Source organism: Saimiri boliviensis, chromosome 4 (assembly GCF_048565385.1).
Source record: "Saimiri boliviensis isolate mSaiBol1 chromosome 4, mSaiBol1.pri, whole genome shotgun sequence".
Taxonomy (NCBI): domain Eukaryota; kingdom Metazoa; phylum Chordata; class Mammalia; order Primates; family Cebidae; genus Saimiri; species Saimiri boliviensis.
Window position 1 is genome coordinate 131,936,322 of NC_133452.1, and position 12,217 is coordinate 131,948,538.

Genomic DNA, 12,217 nt, shown 5'->3' on the forward strand with positions numbered 1-12,217 from the left:
TTTTTTAAGGTGCGGTTTCACTGTGATGGCCAGGTTGGTCTTGAATTTCTGACCTCAGGTGATCCACCTACCTTGGCCTCCCAAAGTGCTAGGGTTACAGGCATGAGCCGTGGCGCCCCGCCATCCCTGATTGTTATATTTGCTGAGTGAATGAATGAATGGATGCACACACAGACTCACACACCCCAGCACAGAAACAAAGATACTGCCAGACACATCGACATGTTCTTACACAGATACTCTCCACACAATGACACTCACACCCAGAGCCCACATACACTGCCACGTTCTCATACAGATATTCTTGAGGCTTAATTTTTATTCAACATGATGTTGTGAACATTTCTCTTGTGACTCTGTATTATTATCTTTTAAATTTTCTCCAAATTACTGTAAAAAGTTTCAGTCTTAAAGGTTGAAAGAATATAATGGTCACCCCTAGAGCTAATGTATGTAATAAATTATGGTTTTTTTTTTTTTTTTTTTTTTTTTTTTTTTTTTTTTTGAGACAGAGTCTTGCTCGGTCGCCCAGGCTTGGTGCAATCTTGGCTCAGTGCAACCTCCACCTCCCAGCTCAAACGATTCTCGCCTCCGCCTTCCAAGTAGCTGGGATTACAGGCACACGCCACCACATCTGGCTAATTTTTCTGTTTTTAGTAGAGATGGGGTCTTACCATGTTGGTCAGGCTGGTCTTGAACTCCTGGTCTCAAGTGTTCCATCCATCTTGGCTTACAAAAGTGTGTGAGCCACCACACCCAACCCATAAATTATATTTATACAGTTTTTCTGAAATGACTGAAAATCATTAGTCAACAGCATGACCCTAATTCCTAACCATTTGTCCGTAGCATGACCCTCCACCTCTTAAGAATAACATCTTTTGACCGGGTATGGTGGCTCAAGCCTGTAATCTCAGCACTTTGGGAGGCTGAGGTGGGTGGATCACAAGGTCAAGAGATCGAGACCATCCTGGTCAACATGGTGAAACCCTGTCTCAACTAAAAATACAAAAAATTAGCTGGGCATGCTGGCGTGTGCTGTAATCCCAGCTACTCAGGAGGCTGAGGTAGGAGAATTGCTTGAAACCAGGAGGCGGAGGTTGTGGTAAGCAGAGATGGCGCCATTGCACTCCAGCCTGGGTAACAAGAGCGAAACTCCGTCTCCAAAAAATAAAAAGAAAAAAAAGAATAACATCTTTTGGCTGGGCATGGTGGCTCACGCCTGTACTCCCAGCACTTTGGGAGGCTGAGGTAGGCAGATCACGAGGTCAGGAGATCGAGACCATCTGGCTAACACAGTGAAACCCCGTCTCTACTGAAAACACAAAAAATTAGCCAGGCCTCTACTAAAAATACAGAAAATTAGCCGGGCATGGTGGCTCCCATCTGTAGTCCCAGCTAATCGGGAGGCTGAGGCAGGAGAGTTGCTTGAACCAGGGAGGTGGAGGTGGCAGTAGCCAAGATTGCACCACTGAACTCCAGTCTGGGCCACAGAGCGAGACTGGATATCCGCATGTGAAAGAATCGTGTTGGACAAAATTCATAGTCTTCCCTACATCATACTCAACAATTGACTCAGAATGGATCAAACAATTAAACTTAAGAGTCAAACCTGTAAAAGGCTTATAAGAAAACATTGAGGAAAGTCTTGTGGACATTTGATTCAGTACTAGTTTCTTGGCTGGATGACCCAAAGCACAAGCAATTGAAGAAAAATGGTAAATGAGATTTCATCAACATTTAAAAACCTTTTGCATCAAAAGGCGTTATTAAAAGAGTGGAAAGAAAATGCACAGAATGGGAGGAGTTCCACCTTTTGGCTATTGAGAATGATGCTGCTGCGAGCCGCGTGTACAAGTATCTGTTTGAGTTCCTGCTTTCAATTCTTTTTGCGTGCGCTTTTGGCATCCACTTTGTGTCTCTTTCCTGATCCCAGTCACATATCTGATGAAGAATTAGTATCCAAAATACATACAAACTACGACTTATCAATTAAAAAAAAAACCCTATTCAAAAATGGGTAATGGACATGAAGAGACAATTCACTAAAGAAGAAACACAAATGGCTAATAGACTCATGAAACATGCTGAGCTTCACTAGGCTGACTGTCAGTGAGGAGGTGGAGACACTGAAATCCTTGTACACTGCTGGTGGGAATGTACAATGTTGCAGCCACCATGGAAAACGGTATAGTGATTCCTCAAGAACGTAGCAATGGGATTACCATATGATCCAGCATTTCCACTTCTGATCATGTAACCAAAAGAACTGAAAGCAGATACTCAGGTTCTCAAACAGATATTTGTACACTCGGGCTCATAGCAGCATTGTTTTCAATAGCCGAAAGGTGGAAGCAAGCCAAGTGTCCATAAATGGATGAATGGATTCAGAAATATGGTATATACGCATGGACTATTACTCAGCCTTAAAATGAGTAAAATTCTGACACATGCCACGACACAGATGAATCTTGAAAACATTATGATCAGTGAAATAAGCCAGAAACCAAAGGACAAATATGTGATTTCACTTACAAAGAATAGGCAAATTCATAGAAACATTCTTTCTTCCTCAGTTCATTTCTTTTTGTCTTCCCACTGATAGTCTTTGGCGGCTCTTGAATAAATTCTACCTGTTGGCATCAAGGGGAAGAAAATTAGCCTGGCAATTTTTGTCTTTACATAAAGCCAATTACATAGCAGTTCAGTTATGAATTCTAGGTGAAAGAATTAGAATACTCATTGGAATGGGTTTTGGGTAACAACCAAAGAAGGGAAAAGGGTATTGTTGAGGAAATTTGTCTTGATATTAAACATTTACTGCAAGTCCAAAGGACCAAACAAAATAGGTTTAGGGTTTCATTTTTATCTCAAAGATTCTGATTCTTACCCATATGTCATCAGTTCAGTTTGGGACATGTGGTATGTAACATGAGTGAAGAAAATAGTCATTAAAAGGTAAAAATAAACAGTTGAAATTTTCCATAACACTGAGCAAATGTCTATCATAATTAGGAGACCTACCTTTCTGGGATATTTGTAAGGTGCTGTAGTTTCTTTAACATGCTCTTGAATCTCCTTTATTCGTTGTTCTTTTTTTTTTTTTTTTTTTTTTTGAGACGGAGTTTCGCTCTTGTTACCCAGGCTGGAGTGCAATGGCGCGATCTCGGCGCACCGCAACCTCCGCCTCCTGGGTTCAGGCAATTCTCCTGTCTCAGCCTCCTGAGTAGCTGGGACTACAGGCACGCACCACCATGCCCAGCTAACTTTTTGTATTTTTAGTGGAGACGGGGTTTCACCATGTTGACCAGGATGGTCTCGATCTCTTGACCTCATGATCCACCCACCTCGGCCTCCCAAAGTGCTGGGATTACAGGCTTGAGCCACCGCGCCCGGCCCTATTCGTTGTTCTTAATCATGTGACTTGTAATCAGGGTTCAGAACAATAAAAGCCTTTACTACCTAAAGTAAATATTTGATATTCAGAAGGCTGAGGCAGGAGAATTGCCTGAACCCTGGAGGTGGAGGTTGCGGTGAGCCGAGATCGCGCCATTGCACTCCAGCCTGGGTAACAAGAGCGAAACTCCATCTCAAAAAAAAAAAAAAAAAAAAATAAATAAGTAAAATAAATAAATATTTGAAACACCGGGGTGGGGGGGAAAAAAAAAAGAAGTGTTGTGCACGCCACCTGTTGCACACAGCCTACCTCTGTGCCTTGGTGACCTAGTGGGGGTGGACCCCTTTTCTGTACACGACCCTCTACTGCTGCGAATGGTACAGCCTCCTGCTGTGCACGGCCCACCTCTCTGCCCAGGTGACATAATGGGGTGGCCCCCTCGCTTGTGACCCACGTGATTATGTATGCCCTATCACTAAGCCTATAGATGATGACCTCACTCACGACCCTGCCCCCTGCTTGTGTCTAATAAATACAGATACTCTTGGGCATTTGGACGCTGCTGCCACTGATCTCCACTCACAGGTGGTGTGGCCCCCCGAGTCCAGATGCTCTTCCAGTTCTTCAGTGTCCTGTCTCTTTACTTCTTGGATCCTGCACCTCACCACAGCATAAGGGACACCCCACAACCCTGTGGGACCTCCACAGCCCGACATGCAGTCCGGGAATCTGGGCTTTAAAAGCTCTCATATTTCTGTGTGTGTGCTGATGTTTGATGAGCACACTGTCTCTGTAGAGTAGTGGCCCTTGGAGCTCCCTGTGCCACCACGTTCTCTGATGTCAGTTCCCTCAGCTGCTTTTGAGTTGTGCATATGCATCCCAATTCCCGGTCTGCTAATTATTTCCAGGAAATGCATTCGTTTGGTAAAGATTCATCAAGCACCTGTCTTATTCTGGGTCCTGTTCTCTATGCAGCAGTCTCAGAAAAAAGAATGAAACTTCCTTGGACCTCATGGATGGCACAGCCTGGATGGAGGTGGGAAGATGGATAAGCAAAGTGCAACATAACAAGTTAAGTGTTTGACATGATTTATTTCCTTTGAAGTCTATATTATTAATATTTTATAATAATGGTATTAATTTCCATATATCTATGATTACCAATGAATTTTTCTGTTTTTCTTCTTTCCTTTCATTTTTTGGTCTTTCTTTCTTCCCTTTTTTATTTTCTTCGAGAGGGAGTTTTGCTCTTGTTGCCCAAGCTGGAGTGCAATGGCATGATCTCAGCTGACTGCAACCTCTGCCTCCTGGGTTCAAAGGATTCTCCTACCTCAGTCTCCCGAATAGCTGAGATGACAGGCATATGCCACCACGCCCAGCTAATTTTTTGTATTTTTAGTAGAGAAGGGGTTTCTCCATGTTGGTCAGGCTGGTCTCCAACTCCTGACCTCAGGAGATCCAACTGCCTCAGCCTCTAGAAGTGGTGAGATTACAGGCGTGAGCCACCGCGCCAGTCTTTATTTCTTTTTTAATATACCTTAGTGACATACTAAATATTTGTAGAGGAAGTATTTTGCTGAAAAACCAACAGTTTTATTTACGTAAAAAGTCTTTGTTTGATTCTTTTTTTGCTTTGTTTTTGTTTTTGAGATGGAGTCTTGCTCTGCAGCCCAGGCTGGAATGCAGTGGAGCCATCTCTGCTCACTGCGACCTCGGCCTCCCGGGTTCAAGTGATTCTTCTGCCTCAGCCTCCCGAGGAGCTGGCATTACACGAGCCTGCCACCATACCCAGGAAACTTTTGTATTTTAAGTAGAGACAGAGTGTCGCCATCTTGGCCACTCTGGTCTCAAACCCCTGACCTCAAGTGATCTGCCTGCCTCGGCCTCCCAAAGTGCTGGGATTACAGATGTGAACCCCTGTGTCTGGACTTTTGTTTTTTTGTTGAAAGGTGGGTTTGCCAGCCACAAATTCCCAGTTTGACGTTGGGTTTTTCCTCAGCTGGTGAATGCTGATGTCTCTTCTGGCTACTGTGCCTGACAGGGAGAGATGTCAGCTATGTTCCAGTCCAGATGCATTTTAAACGACCTGTGTTTCTTCCATGGCTGCTTTCAAGACCACTGTTTGTCTTTACTGTCTGGAGTTCCAGTGCAGTCTGAGCCGATGTGGATCTCCTTTCATTCACGGGGCTGCATAGACCTTTACTTAATCGTTTGCCATCACCTCGTTGTGGAATACCTCCTTTTCGTCACTCTCCTTTCATCTTCTAGGAGTTTTATTAGACTAATGTTAAACCTCATTCAGCCACTGTATCATTCTAGTAGGCAGAATAATGACCCCACAAATATGTTCAAACCCTAAGCTCCGGAACCTTTGGTTACATGTTCTTACATAACAAAGGAACTGCAGATATGGTTAAGGAACTGCAGATATGTGAACACTGAGAGGGAGATTATCCTGGGTTATTTAGGTGGGCTCAGTCTGATCAGGAATTCTTTTTTTCTTTTGTCTTTTTGACTTTTGTTTTAGGTTCAAGGGATACACATTCAGGTTTGTTACATGGGTAAATTGTGTATCATGGGTGTTTGGTGTGCAGATAATTTTGTTACTCAGGTAATTAGCACAATACCCGATAGGTAGTTTTTTTTTTTTTTTTTGAGACAGAGTTTCGCTCTTGTTACCCAGGCTGGAGTGCAATGGCGTGATCTCAGCTCACCGCAACCTCCGCCTCCTGGGTTCAGGCAATTCTCCTGCCTCAGCCTCCTGAGTAGCTGGGATTACAGGCACGCGCCACCATGCCCAGCTAATTTTTGTATTTTTAGTAGAGACGGGGTTTCACCATGTTGACCAGGATGGTCTCGATCTCTTGACCTCGTGATCCACCCGCCTCGGCCTCCCAAAGTGCTGGGATTACAGGCTTGAGCCACCGCGCCCGGCCCCGATAGGTAGTTTTTTAATCCTCCCCTCCTCGTACCCTCCCCTCTAGAGTAGGCCCCAGTGTCAGCTGTTCCCTTATTTGTGTCCACGTGTTCGCAATGTCCAGCTCCCACTTACAGGCGAGAATATGTGGGGTTTGGCTTTTGGTTCCTGCATCCATTTGCTTAGAATAATGGTCTCCAGCTCCACCCACGTTGCTGTGAAGGACATGATTTCATTCTTGTTGTTGCGGCAGGGTAGCATACCAGGGTGTACAGGTACCACATTTTCTTGATCCAGTCCACTGTTGATGCACATCTAGGTTGATTCCTTGTCTTTGCTGATTGAACGGTGTTGCACTGATCACGAATTTTTTTTTTGTTGTTTTTTAGATGGAGTTTCGCTCTTGTTACCCAGGCTGGAGTGCAATGACACGATCTCGGCTCACTGCAGCCTCAGCCTCCTGGGTTCAGGAAATTCTCCTGCCTCAGCCTCCTGAGTAGCTGGGACTACAGGCACGCGCCACCATGCCCCGCTAATTTTTTGTATTTTTAGTAGAGACAGGGTTTCGCCATGTTGACCAGGATGGTCTCGATCTCTTGACCTCTTAATCCACTAGCCTTGGCCTCCCAAAGTGCTGGGATTACAGGCTTGAGCCACCGTGCCCGGCACAAATTCTTAAATGTGGAGAAAACTGAAGAAATTTAGAGTAGATGTAGTGTGGAATTTCATCTGCAGTGATTTCTGATCTAGTGAAATATGATTATCTCTTTTTAAATTATTGAATTAAGTGGTAAAATGCATTAAAAGATTTAAAGTTTAAATATTCTTGCTTTCTTGGGATACATCATGAACACAGTCTGCAATTTTTCTCATCTATTTTATATCTAATAATTAATAGTGATTTTTCTAGCATGTTTCTTTCTTATTTGTTCCCTAACTGGCTTTAGAATGAACACTATTTATATGTAATAAAGTGAATTGTCTAGCTTTCCATATATTGGCCCTTTCTCTTGAATATTTTAAATAAGTCCAATAAGCTTCCTTGAGGGTTTAGGAGAACTTCCCTGTGAAACAATCTCGATATGCCTGAATAGAAATAGAATTTTTACAACTGTTTTAACTTCGTTGTAGTAAGTATTTTCCTTTGGCAGGTTTCCCCCCCCCGCCCCCCCCCGGAGATGGAGTTTCGCTTTTGTTACCCAGGCTGGAGTGCAATGGCGCGATCTCGGCTCACCGCAACCTCCGCCTCCTGGGTTCAAGCAATTCTCCTGCCTCAGCCTCCTGAGTAGCTGGGATTACAGGCACGCACCACCATGCCCAGCTAATTTTTTTGTATTTTTAGTAGAGACGGGGTTTCACCATGTTGACCAGGATGGTCTCGATCTCTTGACCTCGTGATCCACCCGCCTCGGCCTCCCAAAGTGCTGGGATTACAGGCTTGAGCCACTGCGCCCGGCTCCTTTGGCATAATTTTTAAAAAAATAATTTCAAGATTGTTTACATCTCCGCTATAGCTGCAGTGGCCTATTTATCTGTCATAACACTACTTTGTCATAACGTATGCTTATCATGTATATTTATTAGTATGTTTTATCATAACATATTTATCTGTCATAACACTGTCTTGCCTGTTTTTTTCTCTGTTCAAAGAAACAGCTGCTTTTGGCAGGCTGGGTCCTCAGCAGTGGCAGCTGCCAGGTCCGCCTTGGTGAGTGGTGACTCAATTGCTGTGCCCATGCAGTGTCCACCTCAGCCACCATGGTCACTTTGTGCAGCGATTCTACGAGCAAGCCCTGTGCGGCTGAGTGGCATCATCCATCAAGCCATCTCGCCCACCTGGTTACAGGGAGCCCCAGCCCCTTGGAGACCCTCTGGTGGGTATTCACATGCAACCTCGATCTTCACACGCTCTTCCCATGGAAAGAGGTCAGTGCACACTTCACTCTTCCACCTCCCCAATTCTCCAACTTTATTTTCCCCTAGTTCCAGACTGGCCAGGCAACCCATGAGCCACTGCCCATGATTCATTCATTCAGGCACTACTGGGGCATCATTTCACATCCTTCACCTCCTGTGATTCTGTTTGGGTTTGATTCCTAGTTCCTGGCTCGACAGCCATTTCCAAAGCTGTTCTGGTGTCAGCTCCCAAGCTGAATGCTGTTGTTGGAGATTCTCCTCTTTATATTTGAGTCATGGGCATTTATTTCCTGGAATTAAAAAAAATTTTACTGGTATTTTCAATGCAACATTTTTAAGGACTTGTAGTAGGAGAAATTCTATGTTAGCTTGGAGATAATTGTTTCAAAACACCAGAAATGTGTAATTGAATGGACAGCATGCATGGAGGAAGGCGGACAAATCACAGGTGGGCGGCGGGTTTTGACCAAGTGAAAACTCAGGCAAACAACATCTTCATCAAGCAACAGGATTTCTGGCCTCCAAGAAACACCCGAGTCCTACTCACTCATAAACCACCCTCCCCAAACTCTACAGTAGCCACTCTCTTGATTTGTAACACTGTAGGTTAGTTCTGCGGTTCTGACTGAGTGGAATCCTATGTCGTTTTCCTGTCATCGGCCTCATCATTTTTGTTGGGCTCATCACCTTGCTGTGTGTGGTCACAGCCTGTTCACTCCCACGGCCGTCAAGTGCTCCACTTTATATGTGGCTCATAATCTCGTCCCTCCACTGTCGATGGGCCTTCGTGTTGTATCTAGGCTTTACAACCTGTGCTGCTATGAATAATTTTTCCTGTATTTTGGCAAACACACATGCATTTCGCCTGGTTTTAACTAAGAGTGCGATTGCTGGGTCATAGCTGAGTGGATGCTTGGCTTCATCTCTCAAAAAACAAGTTTCTACTGAGTGAACAAATAGTAGAAGAGGGTAAATCTCCTCTTTTAGAAGTTATTCAACTAGTAAATGAGGAAGGAATGAGAGACTGAGACTATAACTCTTTTGTAACCCTTAATGAATTAACAGATTTGGCCATTGAACAGCAATGGCCAAATTTAAGAGTACCGTAAAAATAAAAATAAAAAGTAAACAAATAAATAAAAAAAATAGATAAGTTTTTCCTCCTAATGTAAGAATACAATGCAGTGCCATAAATGAAGTGAAGTACTCAAGAAAAAATCAAGCCCGAGTATAAGCAAATCTCTGCAGCCAACTACCAGTTTACAGAAAGCACAGATTAAAAAGGTGCATATTAAACTACTCCTCGGGGTGCAGCCGGCAAAACACAAACTATGGAAAACACAACCAGACAATATAAATTTCAAGGAGGAACATATAGAAAAAAAAAGAACAAACACTAAAAAAATACACCACAGTAAAACTAAACTACAATTTTAGATGATGAAAATATAAAATAGAACAAAGAAGTGATGATCATAAAAGTCAGGCTGTGATTTTATGAGGGGGAGGGAAGAGTTTATCACTGAGCTGGGGCAGATGATGGAGTTTCCTGGGCTGGCTGACAAACTTCTATCTCTCTGGTGGTTAAACGGTGTTTACCTTTTATTAAAGGGCAACATTTTCAGACAGGTTTTCTTTTCGGGGCCTGTTTTGTTTTATGACAAAAAAGCTAATGAAGCATAAAATAATTTACAGGTGATGGTTATGTTTTGCACCAAGCCTACTCTCCACACCCCTGTCCAGACACTGAGATCCCAAAACAAGTGGCAGCCCCAGGAGCCCCTGGCAGGGCCACCTCACTTCTGGGTGTGGTCATGTCATTGGAGGCAATGTCCCTGCTCTATTCTGTGATGCCTGGAAGAATCTGATAGGAGACACGGAGCGGAAGCTTCCCTGTCACCTGCAGGTTCTTGGCCATCACTGTAGAGGGAGCAGGCCCTCACCTCTCCACAGGCCAGATCACAGCCGGAGCCTCCTCTCTGCATGGGGAGTGAGGTTGGTCCTTTTCCAAACACAGTGACAGAGATCTCTCCAGAGGCGAAGATGACACATTCTTCCTCCAACATGGTCCAACTTCATGTTTTTCTGCTTTGCAGGAAAGTTGACTCAGGGTGGTGTTCAATGAAGAAATCACAGGTAGGAAAGATGGGCAGATCTCAGGGCTGTATTTGATCTGGGACAGGGAGAGCATGGAGCATGTTGCCCTTGCACCCAGGAGGTGGGTGCTGGGGCTCTGCTTCAGGGTGGAGAGAGGTTATTGCTTATCCTCCAGGTTCCAAATAAAAACCCTTCTGCCCGGCCAGTCTTGTTCTCCCTGGATCCTCAATTCTAACAAGGACTGTCTTTTTGTCACCTCCCTGGGAAGGACTTTTGGACATAGGAAAGTGGATGTGATTTCTAGGTTCACTGTGTTCTGGTTGATTGTGCTGCCAATAAAATACAATCAAAATACATATTTAATAAATAATAAAATAACCCATAATGAGCAAATGTCATCATGTATTGACACCATCGAGGTTTCCTCCAAGTGTGGGCACAGCTGCAGGCACACCTTGTCTCTTGGGTCAGGACACTGGGTCGAGTGAAATAGGAAACCACCAGTCACTGCAGAAAGGATCCTCATGGAAGAGGTGTGACACGGAAGGTCTGAGGTCCCAGGGCCACCACATGTAGGAGTGACTCCCATTCTGGGAAGGACCTTTTTTTATTTTGTATTCACAGTAGTTCTGAAATAGCAGGATGCTGAGACTCAGCACTGGCCAGTTATGCTGTTTCTTTCTTTACCATTAAATGCTGTGTCAAATAGCACCTGAATACATTTCTTTCCTCTTCCTGGAGAGAGGCAACATAACAGTAGATATGTTGAAACACACAAACGTACTTGCAGCTTGTGCTTTCAGAAAAAGGTACTGAAAGATTAATTGCACCAAAATGAGGGGAGGGGGAGGATATAAAAGTAAAAAGAAAGATTGCATATCCATGTTCATAGCGGTGGTATTCACAACAGGCAAGATATGGAAGCAACGTAAATGTCTATCAATAGAGGACTAGATCAAGAAAATGTGACTATACCCAGGCAATGGCATATTATTCAACATTAAACACAAGAACATTTTGTTATATGCTGCAACATATATGAAGCTTGAGGTCATTGCTAAGTGATTATGCCAGTAAAAAAAGCCTCCAAAGACTGCATACTTCCATATATGAGGTGTCTAAAACAGTCTAACTTGATGAACGTGAAAGTAGAATGGTGGTTGCCAGGGAAAACTTCTACAGGTAGTGAGGTGTTTTTGTGTAATGGGCACCGAGTTTCAGCTTTCAAGGTGAAATATTCTAGAGATCTGTTGCACCACCATGTGCTTATAGTTAGTACTGTTATAGTACTTTATATTTTAATTTAATTTTTTTTTTTTTTTTTTTTTTTTGGTAGAGACAAGGTCTCACTATTTTCCCCAGGCTGGTCTTGAACTCCAGGCCTCCCTCCAGTGATCCTCTTGCCTCACCCTCCTAAATAGCTGGGATTACAGGCATGAGCCACCACACCTGGCCTATGGTACTGTATTCTTAAAAATGGTTATGATAGTCAATTTTATGTGATATATTTTTTGCCACAATGAGAAAATGCTTAGCCCTGTTACTAATTTAGAAAAAAAGTGCATCAGTTAATTAAAAATAAGTTAGGATGTGGCCTGTGGTCCTTGCTACCCAGGAGGATGAGGTGGGAGGGTCACTTGAGCCTATGAGGTGGAGCCTGCAGTAAGCCACGATGGCATCACTGCACTCCAGCCTGGCTTAGAGAGCAAGATTCTCTCTCTCTTTCTGTCTCTGTCTCTCTCTAAACACACACACATGGCTGGGTGTGGTGGCTCACATCTGTAATCCCAGCACTTTGGGAGGCCGAGGTGAGCGGATCATCTGAAGTCAGGAGTTTGAGGTCAGCCTGGCTAACATGGTGAAATCCCGTTTCTGTATAAAAAACAACA

At 43.8% G+C, this 12,217-nt stretch overlaps 1 long non-coding RNA gene across 1 annotated transcript; it reads right to left on the reverse strand.

The window, feature by feature from the left end:
* Positions 1–1,709: 1,709 nt before the first annotated feature.
* LOC141584353 (uncharacterized) lies at positions 1,710–10,278 on the reverse strand. The gene is made up of 3 exons (XR_012517362.1): positions 10,175–10,278; positions 8,383–8,521; positions 1,710–2,633 (listed from the first exon to the last, which is right to left on the reverse strand). It is a non-coding gene; the product is annotated as an uncharacterized LOC141584353 (long non-coding RNA).
* Positions 10,279–12,217: the final 1,939 nt, after the last annotated feature.